The 21,131-nt window shown below is 41.0% G+C and overlaps 1 protein-coding gene across 2 annotated transcripts in view; it reads left to right on the top strand.

Annotated features, from left to right (window-relative positions):
- Positions 1-21,131, top strand: part of ARHGAP6 (Rho GTPase activating protein 6) — a 582,024-nt gene that overhangs the window by 377,086 nt on the left and 183,807 nt on the right. The window lies entirely within an intron of this gene.

The raw sequence follows: 21,131 nt of genomic DNA, 5'->3' as shown, positions 1-21,131 counted from the left end.
TTACTCAGTACCTAATCCTGATTATATGTATGTGTCTAGCATCTACATTTTTCTCACAAATACCATCTTTCTGTTGCTCACTTGGTTTGTCATTCTGTGCTTTAGAGGGGGCATGTCCTCACTGACGTATTAAGAAATATTGGGCACACAAGATGGGCTGAATGGTTCTTATCTACCGACACATGCTATGTTTCTCTATTTGTATAAAGTATTACATTTTTTATCAAATCCCTGATAAAATATGAATAAAATGTGATCAAAAGGTCAATACTACAGTGGTACCGATGAAATCTATAGCTCACAGCAGAAAAACTGGTAAAATTGTGCTGGTTGTTTGGCTCCTAGATTGAAAGCAAATTTTCAAGCCCTGATGTAACTCTATAGGGAACTGTAACAATCAACTCATGTACAGTACTTCAAGAGCTATTTTGTATGTGGCAAGAATCATTTCAATACATTGTGTTATTAAACAGGTCAGATCTTTTGTAGCTATTGTTTCTGCCAGACATTGATAAACCTTCTGAAAAGCCTTAAAACATCTAATGCGTTCCTTGGCTTTTCCCCAGGAACATCAGGAGCTACTATTAATTTAATTTATTATAACAGGAACATTTTTACATCGGGATAGGATAGGATTCTTTATTGTCGTTTAGTCTGTTTAGTTTAAACTAGAAACAGTTCATGAAGTCAGCAATGTGCATTTTCGACTGTCATAGTCATGCCTTCTATTACATCATACATATTGACTGGAAGTACCCACTGGCTAACATTATGAAGGGGATTATCCTATCAATTGAGTGTTTTGTGACACACCTCTAAAACAATAGGAGTGGGAGAAAATTGAGTAGCTTAAGAAAAAAAAATACTTCAGATCTTCAGATAGATTTAGAGAAGACATTTTACAGTCTCTCCACTCTTAAAGGAGTACTCCGCCCCAAAGGATAGGGGATAACATGTCTGATCATGGGGATCACGCCGCTGGAACCCCTGCGATCTTGGCTGCGGCACACCAGACATCCGGTTCACGGAGTGAACTTCTCTCCATGCTGGATGACTGGCGATGCAGGGCGCAGGCTCATGCAGTTACGGTCACACCCTGCACATGATGTCACGACCACGGCCCCTCAATGCAATACTATGGGAGGGGGCGTGATGGCCGTCACACCCCCTCCCATAGACTTGCATTGAGGGGGCGTGGCTGTTATGTCATGAGCCTCCGGCGCTGCACCCGACGCTCTAAACGAATGCCGGTTGCAGCAGTGATATTGCGGGGGTCCCCTTTGGATAGGGGATAAGATGTCTAGGGGCAAAGTACTCCTTTAAGGCCCACATACAGTTTAAAAATGCTGTCCGAACCTGCTGATTTTAACCAATTAAGCTGCCAAATGTGGAGTCAGAACACATGAACGTTTGGTCAAATCGAACATATATTAGGGATCGACTGATAATCGGTGGAAGTTAGGGCCGATAGCCGATAACTTATACCGATATTCCGGTATAAGTTATCGGCTATTTATCCCCCCACGGGCGCTTTAAATCAATGAACTGCAGGGGCTTTTGCGGTGACCACCACCGCCACCGCTTCTCTCCCCCTGCCTGTCCGGGGGTCCTGAGTCCTGTCACCGCCACCACCGCTGCACCGCTCCCCCCACCGCCGCACCGCTCCGCGCCCCTACCGCCCCACCGCACCCCCTACCACCGCACCCCCTACCGCGCAGCACCCCCCACCGCACGGTGCGGTGGGGGCGGTGCGGGGCATTATCGGCTTATCGGTAAGGTAATTGCTGATACCGATAATGCCCAAAATCGTGATTATCGGACGATAATATCAGCCAAACCGATAATCGGTCGATCCCTAATATATATTCATATACACATACTTCAATAGAGGAATCTGGATGAGACAGTTAATAAATGTGTATGGTCTCCATTATCTTTATCCATAGCTCTTGCAGACTAACCATTCCTGCTCCTTGTACATAACCATTATATGACTGAATATTATGCTTTTTTTCAAACATTGTGTTTAGCACCTTAGGGTATGGTTCCACATTGCAGTTGTCTGATATGGACAAAACCAAGTCCACATGCACTTGCTGATGGCAGCACAATTTTGCCAGTAAAAGTGCAGAGCTATAAGCAAAGTCGTGTAATTCATTGGTTACTGCATGTGAACCTGGTGTTCTTTGCATGGAATAGTAACAACATAGAAATGCACCCTAAAACACTATGCTTGAAATGTGTTAAGGGTGTGTTTACACAATTTGAGCGGTATTTCCACACGGGGAATTCGTGCTGTGAACATTACCATTGGTGTGAATGGGTATTCTGCAGACCCGTTTCCACTGCGGAATTTCATTAATGGAGAATTATGCCACTAAAATGTATCTGCACAAAAAATGAAACTGTTCATTCTTTGCGTGGAATTCCATGAGCACTGCATTGTCGTCAAGGGTGACAGTCCCACCACTGAAGGATTTTGGCGGTGGGCACCAGAATTCCGTGAGTGGAGATTCTGATCCAATTACTCAATGTGAACATACCCTTATACCATAGTGTGACGTTTGCGCAATTAAGAAAATATGTTTCAATTCACACTTCTCAGGAGTGCTAAAATCCATTTATTTTTGCCTTCGGTATCTCCAGCTGCTATTTCAGTACATTTAATTCATTAGAACAGAATAATTTATTTTTGTCTTTCAATGACTGCATTACACAGTGCAAAACAAGGTAGGATTCAAAATAACAAAATTAAATTCTTAACTTGAACATAACCCATTTACAATCCACCCCTGGTTTTTTAGCTAAAATAAAATGCATTAAACCTACTGTACATCAGGTTCTAGATGTAACCCATTGTGCAGTTCCGTCAGTAAATTTCTATGTATTCCGAAGCATAGAATCACAACTCTCAGATGAATGAAATCCAAACCACAAAGACCACATAACCACTCGGTAGACAAAGTTAAGGTCACCATCCCACATGAAAAGCAAATGGCCTCACTATTTGGAACTGCTTGGAAAAAAAGGAAAAAAGGAAATGACTGTATATCCATAGGCAACAACATACGTCAAGTTGTTGTTTCTTAAATACTAAAATATATTGTCTCCAAATATCTGCCGCTACTAAGCAAAGTAGAACTTGTTATTTAGAAATGTGAATTAGCTCATTAAACAACCAGCAGATGTTAAAGAGGGCCTGTCTCCGTTCCTGACATGTGTGTTATTACCATAAAATAACAACTCTATATTATCTTTTTTCATAGCTGTGTTGTGTCATCTGCTATTCTTCCAGAGTATTTCTGAATAAATTAGCAACTAGATGTTACTATTTCCCTTGTCAAACGTGTGTGTACCTACACAGTCTGGCACTGTTTGAACTGAAAGGACAGCATCACAGTGCGTAGATACATGATTCCGACTGATAACACCCGATTTATTCACAATCACATTCCAACAATAACATGTCACAATGCACATATATGAAGGATGCCCCAGAACTATTATTACAGCTGTAGACAGTGCTGACTTTACAGGTGTCTCATTATATCTGTGGCAAAGCATGCTACATTATCAGTGTAGCACACCTTCCAAGAAGCAGGGACACCTTTCTTTGACACATGTCTCTGCTCACTTGTGTAATTTCCATAGTGCCCAATGCTTTTGGCTTAGAAGTTAAGGTGCCCATTCCGGGGGCTGGTGAAGTGATTTCAGTTGCTGTGTTAGCATGCCCTGGCCCTGTCATTTGTTAAATTTCTGGCTTGTTTTGCATTGATTGTTCACGGGCTTTGGCCCTGATCTTGTCTATACTATGTATCTTTTCTGTTTGAATTGTACTTATGAAAATTCCTTAATAAAAAACTACAGTTGGAAAAAAAATGCCCAGACAGTTCAGTATGCTCAGGGGATTCTACTGTCCCCTAAGCAAGAAAAATAAAATAGAGGACTGCCCATGCTGACCCCTGTCCACAGCCAAAAGCACTGTTAATGGTTACCTTAGCATGAAAACTGGATCAGTGAAGGAAGAAGACTGGTCTGATAAATTACTTTCTTTTTTTTATATTACATGGATAGGTGGGTGCATGTGCATTGATTACCAGTAATATGGTACCAGGATGCACTATGGGAAGAAGATAAGCTGTAAGAGCCAGTGTAATACTTAGGGAAATGATTTTTTCAGAAAAACCTAGGGCCCTGGCATTTATTTGTCATTTTGACGCGTAACACCTACCTAAACATTGTTGCAAATCAGATACACCGATTCATGCTAAGGGTATTCCTCCCTTTTTATCAAGAAATTGCACCTTGCCTTTATACCAAAAAAGTTAATGAAGAACATGAGTGATTTTAAGGTGTAGACTTTCCTCTAAATTCCCTAGATCTCCATTCAGTCAAGCATACATGCAAGGCCCATCCCACAAATGTTCATCCGCTAATATGTTGGTACCAAATACCACAAAGAGCCAACTTTTGGTATAAGATAAAGGTACCAAAATCCTATATGGGTATTATGCCCTTGGTGACAAGAAGCAGAGTTTGAACACCACTAGTTTGAACACCAATCAGGCTAGATTAAAATCAAAAATACATACATAAATGGGGTACACACATAAATATTATGGGGGGGCATGAAAAAAAGGGTTAACAGGTGAGGTCCTAATCTTAAAGTCCCTAAAAGATAAATCTCCTAATTAAAGTGTGGAAATGGGGAAGGAAGATACAGAAAAAATAGTACAATATACTCAATTGATTGTGATAGGTCTCTTTAGCCTACGCGTTTCACCCTCAATGATGTTGGGGGCTCATCAGGGATAAGTGGACCACAAATAGTATATAGAAGTGTTCCGGATAGAACAACATGGAACAATATACAATAATAATGATAAATATTGTGATAAAAGGTGAAATAGGCAGGCGTCTCAAAAGAGTAATAGAAGGGATTTGCGTCAGTCTTAGTCAGTCTTAGTCACAAGGTTAGTCATAAAGAGTTGGTGGTGATATTAGCGTGACAGTTGCATCTATAACCAATGTGCACAAATAATGTACATTAGATATGCGATGATAGTTTCACAGGATGTTTAGCGCTGGATCACAATTATTTGTAAGTGATGACAACCGCACTGTCAAAAAACAAGAATATACCCTTATGTCCAGAATATAAGGTGCACAGTAATTAACTTTAATAGTAAATTATTTTTGATCTGGACTCACCAAAGGAAGATATATGGAATAGGGATGGACTGACAGATATATAATCCAGAATATCACATATAAGATTGCAAAATCCTAAAAAATACCACAGAACAACTTTAGAAGTCTGTGCCTCGATAATCACAATATATAGGTGGCATGAAGAGGCCTAGTACAATATTTGGTTTAAATGTTATGGATGACTGGTGAATATTTGTAATGAGGCATTGAGAAAAGTTGAAGTGTACAGTTTCTTCAGTCATACTTGGGTTAAAGTTATCAGTGCCTTACAGATTCCTTGGAAAAGTTTTGTCATACTTTTCTGTATATATCGATGTATACATTATGTTCCCCATTCATACTGTGCCTCGTGTTTAGCATACATTGGCATTCCCTTTGAGGCCAGAGGTATCCCGCTCTACAAATATCTTAAAACATTTAATTGCAAGAGAGGTAATGGTTTGTTTCATCTTGCAGCTCTGTCCTGGTAGAAGTACTGACTATTCGGAATCAATCTTGCATTCCTTTACTATATCTAGGGAGTGTAGGAGAAGAATTCGTCCTGCATGTTTCCTTCCTCTAGGTGCCTCAGCATTCTTGAAAATAGTGGGAGTAGTTTTGGGAAAACAATTTACAGAATCAATGAGTATATGATATAGTAATAGCTGCATTCCTGGCTGAATACTCTGTGTCATCATCTTTACTGTCTAGTCTTACCAGCAGTGGAACAGTTAATAATGCTTTATTATATTACTAGCTGAGTACCCGGCGCTGCCCAGTTTTTCCTACCTAATCCTTGTGGGGGAGGAAAAACAACAAAGGAGGAAGCTTTTGTCCTCATATGTTGTCCTCAAATCCTGACCTCATATCCCCTCCTCATGTCCCGACCCCAAATCCCCTCCTCATATCCCAACCTCATATCCCATCTTCATGTCCCTTCCCCATATCCTGACCTCAAATCCCATCTTCATATCCCGTTCTCATACCCTGTCCCCATATCCCAACCTCATATGCCATCTTCATATACGGTCCCCATATCCCATCCCCATTTCACAACTTAATATCCTGTCCTCATATCCCGTCCCCATATCCCATCCTCATATCCCGCCTTCATAGCCTATACCCACATCCGACCTCATATCCCGACCTTATGTCCTGTCCCCATATCCTGTCCCCATATCCTGTCCTCATAGCCCGTCCCCATATCCTATCCCCACATCTGACCTCATATCCCGACCTCATGTCATATCCCCATATACTGTCCTCATATCCCTTCCTCATACCCCGTCCTCATATCCCTTCCCCATATCCTGTCCCCATATCACAACCGCATATCCTGTCCCCATATCCCGTCCTCATATCCCATCCTCATATCCTATCCCCACATCTGACCTCATATCCCAACCTCATGTCCTGTCCCCATATCCTGTCAACATATCCTGTCCTCATGTCCCATCCCCATACCATATCCTGACCTCATATCCCATCTTCATATCCCATCCTCATACCCTGTCCCCATATCCTGACCTCATATGCCATCTTCATATACCGTCCCCATATCCCATCCCCATTTCGCAACCTAATATCTGATCCTCATATCCTGTCCCCATATCCCATCCTCATATCCCGCCTTCATATCCTATCCCCACATCCGACCTCATATCCCGACCTTATATCCTGTCCCCATATCCTATCCCCACATCCGACCTCATGTCCCCTCCCCATATCCTGACCTCATATCCCATCTTCATATCCCGTGCCCATATCTCGTCCCCATTTCACAACCTCATATCCTGTCCTCATATCCCGTCCCCATATCCCATCCTCATATCCCGCCCTCATATTCTATCCCCACATCCGACCTCATATTCCGACCTTATGTCCTGTCCCCATATCCTGTGCCCATATCCTATCCCCACATCTGACCTCATATCCCGACCTTATGTCCTGTCCCCATGTACTGTCCCCATATCCTGTCCTCATATGCCTTCCTCATATCCCTTCCCCATATACCTTCCCAATATCCTGTCCCCATATCACAACCTCATATCCTGTCCTCATATCCCGTCCTCATATCCTATCCCCACATCCGTCCTCATATCCCAACCTCATGTCCTGTCCCCATATCCTGTCAACATATCCTGTCCTCATATCCTGTACCCATATCCTATCCCCACATCCGACCTCATATCCTGACCTCATGTCCTGTCCACATATCCTGTCCCCATATCCTGTCCTCATATCCCTTCCTCATATCCTGTTCTCATATCTAATCCCCATTTCTTATCCTCATATCCCTTCCTCAGGTGGGGCTGAGTTGTGACAAAGATATTGTAAACTGAAAATAAAAGGGGTGGCTTAAAGGGTGGGTGTGTTTTTGCAAGATGAGGCATGGAATGCCAGCTGGACCAGGAGATTTATAGCTGTATAAATCAGTGACCAGGAAATTTATCGCTGTATAACACGCAGGCAGGCTTTTTGCCTTAAATTTAAGTTTTAAAGGTGCGTGTTATACGCTGATAAATACAGTACTTTACAATCATTTCCAGTATATTATATTCACAGTAAATACATAGGTATGCAATAGTGTAATGATTTTCATTCTGAGACAGGAAGATGCTTTTTCTTGGACATCTACATATCTGCAGGGAAGCAGCTGCTCGGGTTAAGCACAACTGTCAAGGCATGTTCACATGTGGCAGAGTTGGTGCCAAATTTTTTGTGACTCCCATTCATAAACAAATATTTATGCACAGTAATGAATGCATCAACTTAGTTCTATGTGGTAGTGCTTGGAAATGCCCAAAGTTCCATGGATATTGAAAGGAAATAATGGATGAATGAATTAAGGCATATAGGGGGGAGATTTACTAAAGCCTGTGCAGAGGATATGTGGAGTAGTTGCCCATAGTAACCAATCAGATCACTTTTTTTATAAGGCTTTTAAAACATGGAAGAAACAATCTGATTGATTGCTTAGTGTTAAGTGCAAATTTTAACGTGAGTATCAGCACTTCGCGATTTTGCTAATATTTAGAATATAGTGGTATATATTCGTAATTTATGCAAATATTCGTGAATATCGGCACTTCCAGTCAGAGGACACTGATCCCTCCCTTCTTTTAGGTGAAAGATATAATCGCGCATGCGCACTCTGCGAATTTCATTACGAATATTCGCATGAAAAAAAATGAACATAGCGAGTATTCGAATTTCGCAAATATTCATTCATATATTCGCAAAATATTGCAAATTCGAATATGGCCTATGCCGCTCATCACTAATTGCTATGGGCTGCTCCACTTTTCCTCTGCACAGGATTTGATAAATCTCTCCCATAACGTTTGTCTATCATAGGATCCTAAACTGTTCATATTAGGCTGCTTTAACAATATTCAAGGGAATGGAAAAAAAGGATTTATCCACACTGGTTTGTTCCCAAACCTTGACCAAGAGAGAATCAGAAAAAAAAAATGTGTGTAAAAAATATATTGTATTTTTAAGGAAAGGGAATTTCTCTTTCATAGAATTTAGGAACCTTGGCTAAATAAGAAAATTAGTAGTTAAAAATACTGTTTTCTCTTAAGGGGTATTCCGGCTTTATACATCTTATCCCCTATCCAAAGGATAGGGGAAAAGATATATGATCACAGGGGTCCCCCGGTGGGGGTTCCCGTGATCTCGGTGCAGCCGCTGGCATTCTGTGCCGGGCGCTGCCTCCGAGACGGAGATGTGACGTCACAGTCATCCCACACCCCCTCCCATAGACATGAATGGAGGGGGCATGGTGTGATGTCATGACCACACCCCCTGGTGACATCACACCACACCCCTACACGTCCCTGTCTCGGAGGCAGCACCCGGCATAGAATGCCGGGGGCTGCATCGAGATCGCAGGGGTCCTTAGCGGAGGGACCCCTGCGATCATACATCTTGTCCCCTTTCCTTTGGATAGGGGGAAAGATGTATAAAGCCGGAATACCCCATTAATTATTTGGTAGCATATCTGTTGCTATAGAAATATTGTGCATTGGGTTACATTTAGACTTAGCAAAAGATATATTGAAAAAAATAATACATTTTTAGGGGAATCCATATTCATACACAAAAAAAGAAAGTTGGGCTTTACCAATATACTGTGCACAACCTATTTATAAGGGATTTTCACTACAGTCCTACAGACCTTTACTGCAGTTTAGTATGCCTGTCAGGGTTACACAGCCAATCAGACTCTGCCTTAGACAAAGCATGATTTGCTTTCATAGCCATGACACTGAATCGTAGGGTGCCGATGAAGGACAAGGGGAAAATCCTACATCTGTCACTCTATTAGATTCTGTGGTTGCTACTGTTCTAATGCTGGTGTCATCCTCATGGCGTACCTGGTATGTCAGATTGCAGTGTGTACTCTGTACCTTTTCAGCGATGGAAAGCCTAAAAATACACAAAAGGTAGTGGCTTAAAGGGAACTATAGTGGAAAACTTTTTTTTTAAATCAACTGGTGCCAGAAAGCTAAACAGATCTGTAAATTACTTCTATTAAAAATTCTTAATCCTACAGAGGTAATTCTTTTCTTTTGGGATTTCTTTTCTGTCATGACCACAGTGCTCTCTGCTGACACCACTGTCCATTTTAGGAACTGTCCAGAGCAGCAAAGGTTTGCTATGCAGATTTTCTCCTGCTCTAGACAGTTCCTGACATGAACAGAGGTTTCAGCTAAGAGCACTGTGGTTGTGACAGAAAAGTAATCCAAAAAGAAAATAATTTCTTCTGTAGTATACAGCCGCTAAGAAGTACTGGAAGGATTAAGATTTTTTTAATGGAAGTAATTTGCAAATCTGTTTAACTTTCTGGCATCAGTTGATTTAAGTTTTCCACCGGAGTGGACTCAGCAGACCAGATCCATACAAATTGATTAGTGTAACCTTGCTTCATACACCTAGGTTAGACTGCTTGTGATAGAGTGTAACCTCCTAGAAAACCAGGATGGCACTATAGGACAGATTAACCTGACTTTGGTGCAAAAAGTTTACATTATTACTGAAAAGGGGTTTCCCTATTACATATTAATAAATCTTCTCCAAAATGTTTAACACACATTCTTCTCTCTGGTAGGGCTACTATGGAGATCAATTTCATCTAGTAGTCGGTGAAAATGTATCAATGTGTTGGAAATGTATTACTTATTATTTTAGACTTTATCATACAGGTGCAATATCCAAAGAATAATTCACTTAAATTATACAAAAACAAACAGCATGTTGTTGCATTTCTTTTTTTTATACTTTTAATGAAAAAGATAAGCTAACTGCTCTCCATTATGTCTCAAAATTTCTCAAAAGAAATTGTGTTTCTTTTGTTGTGTACTATAATCCCCATAAGTGTTATTGGCTGTTCCCAACAAAGAGCGCACACACAGTGTTGATAAGATCCATGATGTTAGCAAACAGTGTTGGCTTCAAATATCAGGCTAATGTGAAATGTCATTTTCACAGCAGGCAAATGGCATGTTCAGACCATTGCTTGAAGCCACATACAGTATAAGGTCTTAATTGAAGGAAAATCTTTTCCAGATGGAAATGTATTCCCCCGAGGTCAGTTTCACTATCAGTTAATTAAAGAGAACAATGGGCTTTTCCTTCCCAGACTGATGCTTCAAAGTGAGCGGCTCCTGCTTTCTGTTAAGGTTTAGGTAAACAGTTCAACATATTGGTTGTCCTCCTTTCTCTGTCTGTCGGAGATGGTTTCTACCCCACTTATCAGCCACTATGGAATCCTACCCATTATTCACAAGCTCTCCTGGACAGATATCATAGATACTGACAGCAAAACACAAGGAAAAGAAAACAATATGCAGCAATGTGCAGGGCCAATTCATTGTCTTGTATAGTTTATGGTACAAACAATGAAGGTTGGGGGTCCAGCTCGCAAAAATAGATAAAACTTAACTTTTACTTCACATGAGTAAAAAATACGGACAACAAGAAAAGAAAACAAAAACCTATAGGTGCATTAAAAACAAACGTTGACGCGTTTCGAACTTGCTACGAGTTCTTAATCATGGCCGATGGCCATGATTAAGAACTCGTATCAAGTTTGAAACGCGTCTGAGTTTGTTTAGGTTTTTGTTTTCTTTTCTTGTTGTCCATATTTTTTACCCATGTGAAGTAAAAGTTACGTTTTATCAATTTTTGTGAGCTGGACCCCCAACCTTCATTGTTTGTACCATATCTTCCGGGATACGTGCTCCAAGTTTAACTGCAATGCCGCATGAGAGCCGCATTCCTATCCACTGATGTCCTTAGCTAGTGGTGAGCTGAACAATGTCTTTTCTTTTTGTCTATTTGTATATTTTATACATTTCTGCTGTAAAGATGTCTGACAATGTGCTAGTCATAGGCATAAAACTGTTTGACATCTATGCTCAGCCTCAGTAGCGCAGATTTTTTCCTGGCGACTTTTTCTTATACAGTAGATCAGCCAACAAACTAATGTGCAGGGTGGATTCCGGACTAAAGTTTCAGATGATGGATTTCACCATGCTTGGTCCTTACCATACCTGGCATTTTGTTTCACCAATAGATGAATGTTGCTAGAGGGGAGTGGCTTATTGTCCTTTCAACATTAATGCCATGTTCACATGCCAAATTCTGCATTGGAATTGGGCACAGAGATTCTGCTGCAGCAGTCTAATAGAAAGCAGTGCATTCCGTGCAGAGTCCACAGAAATAATTATTTTTTTCATTCTTTCTATGGACAAAGAAATTGGAATTTCAGTATTGAAAACGTCTGGCATGGAAATTCTGTCAAGTTCACAGCGCAGCAGAATACCATGAAATTCAATGGAACTCTGTTGCAGCGGAATCTCTGTGCCGAATTTCAATGCGTAATTTGGCACGGAAATTCCGACGTGCGAACATGGCTTTAGTATTCGATCAGCAGTTGTTTCACATGTATGGCCAGCTAAAGAGATGTCTGACAACTGCTTACATCTTTTACTCTTTTTAGTAGTAACACACCTATTTAATCAAAGTAAAGGGTGTGTTAATAGGGATAAATAATTAGTTAAAATAAAAAATCTAATTTCCATTTGAAAAGGACATTTACTGACCTTCACAAGCCAAGCTTTATCTCTTCTCCATTGACAATTAGTTCATGGATGAGTAAGGACAAATCCTGTAGGACAGAAACACGCCTATCGGAAAAACCGGAGTAAGAAGAACTTTAAGTTGAGTAGAAGTGCGTATGATTCACTTCTGCTGCAGAAAAGCAGAGGAGTGCCGAAGGTGTATGTTTTTTTTTTTAGCTTCAAAAATATTTGTTCCTCTGTACCCCACATTTACTCACCATTTTCTTTCTTTCTATAATTATGCTTTGATCTTTAGTTCTTTTCCCATGCTGTAGCAGCATTAGGAACATCTTCACAGAGCTTAGCAACCATACAAAACAACATTGTGTTTTGGATTTTACAGTATTTTTTCCTTCAACACTATCTAACTGCTTCATTCTTTATGCTTCAATGAAAAACTCAAATCCCTTTCAGCAACATGAAAATGGCATCATTATCGGCATTTCAATGAAAATGTTCTTTCCACGCAAATCACAATAATTGTGTCCACTTGTTTGCATGGACTGTTAAAGGAGTAGTCCGGTGCACACTTTTTTCCTTTTATCCCGTCCGGACTGCAAAATAAAAGAAAACACACTTTCTCTTACCTGCCAACGAGCCCCCGTAGCTCCGGTACACTCCGGTACAGGTGTTCGGTCCCAGGGCTGTATTCTTCTTACTTCCTGTTAGCCCGGCACGTCACACGGAGCTTCAGCCTATCACCAGCCGCAGCGATGTCCCGCTTCGGCCGGTGATAGGCTGAAGCTCCATGTGACGTGCCGGGCTAACAGGAAGTAAGAAGAATACAGCCCGGGGACTGAACACCTGTACCGGAGCTTCTGGGGCTCGTTGGCAGGTAAGAGAAAGTGTGTTTTCTTTTATTTTGCAGCCCGGATGGGATAAAAGGAAAATAGTGCGCGCCGGAGTACTCCTTTAAGGGCTAGATGGTCACAAGTGCTCATAACTGTATTTATCCAGTATAAAGTGCAAGATGATCACTATACAAGCATATGTAACATTGACATGTTGCAGAAGTGATTGGACCATAACAAGGTCTAAAATTTTCTTAGCGGATTTTCAAAACAGAATTCCACTCTGAAGTTCCATGTGAAACCGGTCTAATAGTCAGTCCTGGCCATCCTAAGAGAATCCCTGTTAGGGCATACCTGATTTATGCCCTAACAGCAGCTTGTGCCTTTCACATGTAGCTTTGGAATGCATAAATTATGTAAATCTGTAGATTATGACTTTTGTAATATCTGGGGAAATAACATTCAGAGATGCATGAAATAAATGTGCTCCTACAAAGACTTGTAAAGTGTAGAGTGATTTGTCCCTGTAAGCCCCTTACTATAGGATTACCAAGGCGAAAACCTCTGACTACTGCTTCCTTGTTAATTGTTAAGAAAGCTAAATATTTAAGAAAAAGGGAGTTCACATGACTAGTCATGTACTGTTAATTATATGTTATCTCTCTATATGCTTATTTCAGGGCAGGATAAATCCTAACAAATGGGTAGCCAAAAGCCTATAAATTTAACAACTACCTTCTTGGCTTATCTTCTGCTAAGACAAATAAAATGTGGGCAATGAAAATTTGCTTACAGATGGGGTTGTCATACATTGATATACAGTGTATTTGGAAATGTGGCGGCCCAGTACAGGAGTTGCACGCCTTTACCTTAGCTGCCCTGTCCGGTAGACTCCATCCTGTGACCCCTGGGCCCCCCTTCACTTATGTCTTGTATATATAAACCGCCAGTGCCTATGTTATATAATGTATTGTACATATAATGTTTTATACCTTTAAGAGATATTGCCATGTGATTGTAACCAGTGAAGGTACCAGTGACCATGTGATCTACAGGGTTACCTATGGGACCCCTCAGAGTCTCCCCCATATAAGCCCTGGGTGGAGCTAGCTCCGTCTCTTGAAGTCTTTGCTGAGATTCAGTGCAGTCCAGTCCTGTCAGAGTGTGTCTGGAGTCCTAAAGAGGCCTAAAGTCTGCCATGCAGCCATGGATTCTCAAGTCCACTGCCCCACAGGTCAAGTCAAAGCCTGGTAAGCTACATAAGGGGTGAAGTCAGTCATGGTCTGTCATAGTCAAGATTGTCCAAGTCAATCTGTCTCAAGTCAGTGTGGCTCTGCAGCAAATTGTCCCAGTCCACCATAAGTCCCAGCAAGCCCTGGGGTCTCTAAAGTCACTGGTAACCTCCTTGGGCCTAGCCAAGCTGTATAGACTGCTACATCTGTATGACTCAGTAAAGCTGCTGTTGTTCCGTAACTTGGTGTCAGAGTCATTATTTGCCCCCGTGCCTAGCCCAGGATCCAGCGGTATACCTTCGGGTGGTGTAGAGGATAAACCACACCCTGGCGTCATGAACACAAGGGGTTAATGCCATCTGCCCTTAGGGTAATTCCATCTTCCCTTATCACACCCTCACCACAGAAATGTTTTACATTTTGTCCTGTCTGAGGTCCAGAGCACTCTGGGTCAGATTTTCTGCATATTTCTGTACTTTGCAACATTCAGCTTTTCCTCAAATCTGACCAGTCTCCCTGTCCCACCTCCTATTGCATGATGCCGATGCCACCATGGTTCACTGTGGGGATGGTATTGGACAGGTGATGAGTGATGCTTGGTTTCCTCCATACATGATGCTTCACTGTAAGCATGGTAATGGGCAGGAGATAGCAGTGCCTGGTTCCCTTCACACATGACACTGTACATTGAGGACAAAAACTTAAATCTTGGGGTCATCAGGCCAGAGTCTTTATAGTATACATTATCTTTACAGTTGAAAATGAGAAAATAACATCAAAAAATATTTGCTTTAATAGATGACAATGGCAGACACAAATATTTAATGGTATTAACAATAACATTTCCTTCTCTTAGCTCCACGTCACATGGTCACTGTTAAATAGATTGATTATGCAGATGGAATTAATGCCGTTCATCTCTATTACAACATTCCATAAAAATGGATTTATATCTTAGATCCATTTAATAAAAGTCATATTGTTCCCCCAGATAATTTGTATCATACAAATGGCAAAAAACAAATGCCCTTGTGTATGTCATTACATAACCATCCTGCGCTTTAATCTTTACAGCTAAATATGTTTTGCTTCTATCATGGGACATAAATACTTTCTGGGAGATACTATTTTTACTCTGGTACAAGAAATACAATCAATATTGCCAATATGTGTTTTATGCCAATGGCTTTGTAATAAAAGTCATTTGTTTTCATTCTGCTATTTTTAGGTTTCATTTTTTTTTTACTTCAAGTCAAAGGACAATGATCACACTTGAGGCAGTTAAAGGGGTACTCTGGAGGAAAAGAAGCTGGTGCCAGAAAGTGATACAGCTTTAAATAATTGCTTTTATTTAAAAATCTTAAACTTGTCTTAAATCAGTACTTTTCAGCTGCTGTATGCTCCAGAGGAAGTTGTCGAGTTCTTTTCTGTCTGATCACAGTGCTCTCTACTGCCACCTTTGTCAATGTCAGAAAACTGTCCAGAGCAGGAGCAACTTTTCATAGAAAATCTGCTCCCTTGAGGTACTGAATTTTTCATGAAATAGAACTTTTCTCCTACAAGTGCAGTATCCAAGTACCCATTTTACAGCTGCAAACAATGTGAAGTTGTCATGTGACTGTGAAAACCCTCTACTAACTTCATACATCTGTGTATGGGGTATTAAGAATTTACTTGCAATTTATTCCAATTTATTTAACTTGCAACATTAAAGGGGTACTCCGCCCCTAGACATCTTATTCCCGGGAACTCTGCTGCGGCACCGCGCTATCATTACTGCACAGGGTGAATTCGCTCTGCATGTATTGACGGGCGATACAGGGGCCGGAGTGTGACGCCACGGCCCGCCCCCCTCAATACAAGTCTAAGGGAGGGGGCATGGCATCACGCCCCCTGCCATAGACTTGCATTAAGGGGATAGGCCGTGATGTTACAAGGGGCGGAGCCATGACATCACGCTGCTCCGTCCCCTGTATCGCCTGTCATTACGCACAGAGCGAACTCGCCCTGTGCAGTAATGATAGCGGGGTGCTGCAGCGAAGATCCTGGGGGTCCCCAGCAGCGGGACCCCGGTGATCTGACATCTTATTCCCTATCCTTTGGATAGGGGATAAGATGTCTAGGGGCGGAGTACCCCTTTAAATGAAACATTTCCCAGATAAGCTTTCTATGCAGAACCTTCCAGAAAAGCTATTGGAAGAGTCCCTCTATCGTATACCAGAGCAGGCTCAGCTCCTGCTAGGTAGATCAGTCAGTCAGTTTAGTGAGATAGTGTAAAGTGTCTGTACCCAGTCTAGTGTGTTCTTCCTAGGTTCGGTTAGGTTATGGAAAGAGAGAAAGACAAAAAGTGAATCCCTAGTTGAGTGTACCTCCATGAAGAAATTCAAGCCTGAGTACCTTTTATCCTGCTCAAGTTAAAGCCTGCTTCAAGCAAGTTTCATTACACTTAAGACAGATCTAGGCTGTGTGTACAGTAATCACAACACTGTACAGTTTATGGAGAGTTTTTCTAATAGATCTTTCCATTCTATGCTGTGAAGGCAAGTGATCAAGTTTCCAACTCCACCAAGGAGTATTGTTGAGTCAGAGGAGAAGAAAGCTGAACAAGGGTCCCTCTGCTGCAATAAGCTATTCAGTAACCTACAGTCGGAGTTAATGCTGTGTGGCTTCCACATCACAAAAGTTACCTGTGTATGCTCTGTCCATGTGTTATCATGCTGCAACAAGCTGTAAGTAAAAAGTTCAAGAATTTTCACCACAGTATACCTACCTGTGTAGCCCTTCATCAGCAGAGGCTGAACTAATTTGGACTGTTCAAACTGTGTTCCCACTAGCAACCCACTAAAATGTATAAGAAGTGCCTTAAAGATTTTCTATTCAGTATATTTGCTAGGGACAACGACTCAAAACGTGTTACATTCCACTGTTAAGTTTCCAATTTACTGACGTGTCTTGAGTTATTCACACTCTACACTACAGCTATGAATTATTTGACAATAGACTAGTTTATATATATGCTGGTCATAAGAAAGCGTGCATACTCACGATGCAATAGAGGATGCTTAGTCTTCCCTTCGTAAAATCTATTGCATTTACATGTTAAAGTATATATAACATGGGTAGAACGGCATGTGAGAGAGTGGAGCATGCTCAGAATGGAATAGATCAGGATGAGATACTGAATAAAAAAGAGGCCAGATGGATACTAAGACTTGAATGGGTCCTGTAGGATTAAATGATGCCCAAAGAAGCACCCCTGGCTGAACATTTGTCTGTCTCGCACCTGAATGTGTCACCTGGACCTTCAATAAAAGACACTAAGCAGCATTGGTGAGTGCCATGATCGTTCTTTCTTATGGACAGCATTTGTGAATTGGTCTTTATCGTGTGATCAGTGAAGTACCCTAAGCTGCAGAGTTGTGATGTCCAGGATATGGAAGTGGTTGTGTTGGTCATCCATTGTTAGTCTATACACGCATTGTAGTAGTGCCGAGTGTGTTCTGCTGAGCGATTTAGTTTACTTATAGCTTTCCCTGTATGCATTTCAATGGAGTCTGTCTTTTCGTGAACAGAGATAGACTATTTTGAAAAAAAAAAAATGTCCACACGCTCTAACTTTTGGTTTTGCTTCACTTGTATATGTGTTTCTATTTCAGGCATATTTAATCTTTTTAAATGTGCGAGTTTACAATATGAACTAGAATGATAAATGGCGGCCTTCCTTCCTTCACCACACTTGACAATACAAGACAATTGACTGCCTATGGTAGACTTCATCTGAAAGGCATTTCCTTTTTCTAGTATGTCTATTTGATTGATAACTTTCTGTCAAGGAATGGGTTGTTTATTTTTATAACCTGACTGCACAAAATATTGTAGCCGGGACAGAATTTTATAGAAAAGTTAAGGCTTTTTTTCTAAATAACAATAATGATCCCAAATTGTAATTTTACAAAGGATCATAACGTTTATTGAGTATATAAAATGTACAAAAAGCACTAACTTGGTCAGAAGTTATTGCTTATGCATAAAGGTCATTACAATTGTTAAAATCTAAGTGTCCCGCTGTTTATCGTGTACAACTTGCATAAACTTAGCGATGTTTACATATTGAGGGATGATGCCATTAATATATCATACCTATAAGAAATGACACTTATTAGTATTAATCGTTAGTATTATACTGGCTATTGTAGTGTATATCTCTATATACATTTATTTGTGTAAACAGGGGGGTAAGAGACTACTACTAGACTAAATTGGTTGACATAAAACCTATATGATCTCTGTTTTCTCTCATAGACAACAGATTATTTGCTAATCGGAAAAGCTTCCTCTTGCTTACTTTACATCAGTGGTCTCAAACTCTGGTGCTCCAAATGTTGCAAAACTTCAACTCCCAGCAAGCATGCTGGGATTTAAAGTTTTGCAACATTCGAAGGGCCACAGTTTGAGACCACTGCTTTAAATATACAATGCTATTTTACTCACATTGCAGCACTGCATTCAGTCCAATTTGTCTTAAAGGGACAGCTTGAAACACTGATGGGCTTCTTTATTTCAGAGCGACTGTAGTTGTAACTTCTGCCAAGAACGGGTCAGTCCCAAACTGACAGATCTCTCCCTTCATCTCTAACCGTTAAAGGAAATATGCAGCAGGATAGGGGATAAGTGTCTGATCGCGGGGGGTCCAAACCCTGAGACCCCCAGAGATCTCCTGCACAGGGTCCCAACTCTGCCACAGCTCTCCCGTGCAGGAGGCATGTCGGCCACAACATGACGTTGTGGCCAACACGCCCCCTCCATGGATCTTTATAGGAGAGGCGGGGAGGCAACGTTCCTGCCTCCCCGCCTCTCCCATAGAGCTGTATAGGGAGGGGGCGTACCGTCGACCTCTGAGGTCGACGCAATGCGCATTAGCTGGCACACAGCGCGGCAATGCCAGGGCCCCGTTCGGGAGATTGTTGGTGTCAGCGGTCAGACCCCCAGTGATCACACACTTATCCCTTATTGAGGATAGAGGATAAGTTGTTTTCGCTGCAGATGTCCTTTAAACCTGATTTAAATGCATTGGGGAAAAAAATAACTAAAAGCATATAAGGTTTTTAAAATGGTTATTCCAAGATTTGTTTTTCTTTAGCCTTTGAGTACATGAGGCCAAATTATAATACTGTGTAATATGCTTTTATTACATCTGTGCACCACTTTGTCCTGTTTTTATTTGGGGAACCCACACCGGGAAGTCTTGTAGTACAAGTCTTTTTATTTTCATGTTGTCTCTGACCTTTCCCAACATTCCATGCGGCCAGAGACAATATTTAATAAGTCACATGGTCTCCAGGGGGTATGACTATGCTGGAGTGGGTGGGGGCATTGCAATACTTCAGTAAATCCCTTCCACCCTGCTATCCACCCACACAGTGCTGCATAGTCATACCCACTGGAGAACATGGGATGTCTCATACATCATATGGCCTTATGGAATGCCCTGTGCATGAAAACATGACAAAGTGGTGCATGGAGACAATATAAGTGTATTACTTAGTATTACAACTTGGCTTCATGGGATCAAAGGCTGAAGAAAAAAAATCCTAGAATATCCCTTTAATGCATGAGCCTCCTTAGAAAACCTGGATTGAGGCTGATTTCACAACACAACATTTTCATTGGTGTTTTGAACACTGTTTTGTAGACTTTTTTTTGTGTGGCCAGATGTTACTTTGAATGCTATATTGCAATAGAGCTAAAAATAACATTGTGCACATTGGGGACAGTATTATATATGCTGTGTCTAGAATAGCTTGGTCAAAACAAATTGTATACTATGCACAAACAAATTGTTTTTATTGGATTAACAGTTCTGCGTTAAACATTCTTTTTGCTTCTTACATAATACAATACATCACAAAAACTTCCAGACACATTTGTTTTTCGTTAGCAGATCACTAATTTTTTTTAGGAGATCTGCAGACAGTCTACAATGACTATGGACTTCATTGACCCCTCTGGCCATCCATTCCAATGGAAAGACATCAGCTGCATGCTTTCTTTCATGCCATTTAAGACTAGCAACCTCTTCTCCATCCCTATATATAATTTGGGTGCTTTCCCATGTGTGAAATGACAATTGTTAAAACTGGCCCTGAAATAGTATTGGCTAAAATAGTATAGGTGTCCATACACCATCAATAGCTGTTTGCATGCTCTTCCTATATTGCTCCCTACTAGTGTTGCTCGCGAATATTTGCAATGTGAATTTTATTCGCGAATATGCAATATTCGCGAATATAGCACTATATATTCGCAATTACGAATATCTGTTATTTTTTTTATTTTTCACAGTACACATCACAGTGATCATCCCTCTCTGCTTCCAGCTTGTGTGGTGTAAAGAAGGCTCTAATACTACTGTGTGAGACTGGCATACAAATTTTCGCATATGCGAAAATAAAACATGAATATTATGAATATGCGAATTTTGCGAATATATGACGAATATTCGTCCATATATTCGCGAAATATCGCGAATTCGAATATGGCCTATGCCGCTCAACACTAGTCCCTACTACCCCAGTGCACATGCACACTTGTTTATAGGTTTGGGAGAAAAGTGGAATAAAGCTCTGTGCAGACTGCATGTTAAAGGTGGTTATACACCCTAAATGGCTGTCTGAGTGTTCGCTGAGCTGAGTGTTCGTTGCACTGACAGATATCTATCCCATTCTTAGAAGGATGGGAGAAGAGGGTAAGCTGCTACCAAACTCCCCTGGTGGTGACTTATCTCCTTG

Source organism: Hyla sarda, chromosome 2 (genome assembly GCF_029499605.1).
Source record: "Hyla sarda isolate aHylSar1 chromosome 2, aHylSar1.hap1, whole genome shotgun sequence".
Taxonomy (NCBI): domain Eukaryota; kingdom Metazoa; phylum Chordata; class Amphibia; order Anura; family Hylidae; genus Hyla; species Hyla sarda.
This window is presented reverse-complemented; position numbering and strand designations above follow the sequence as displayed.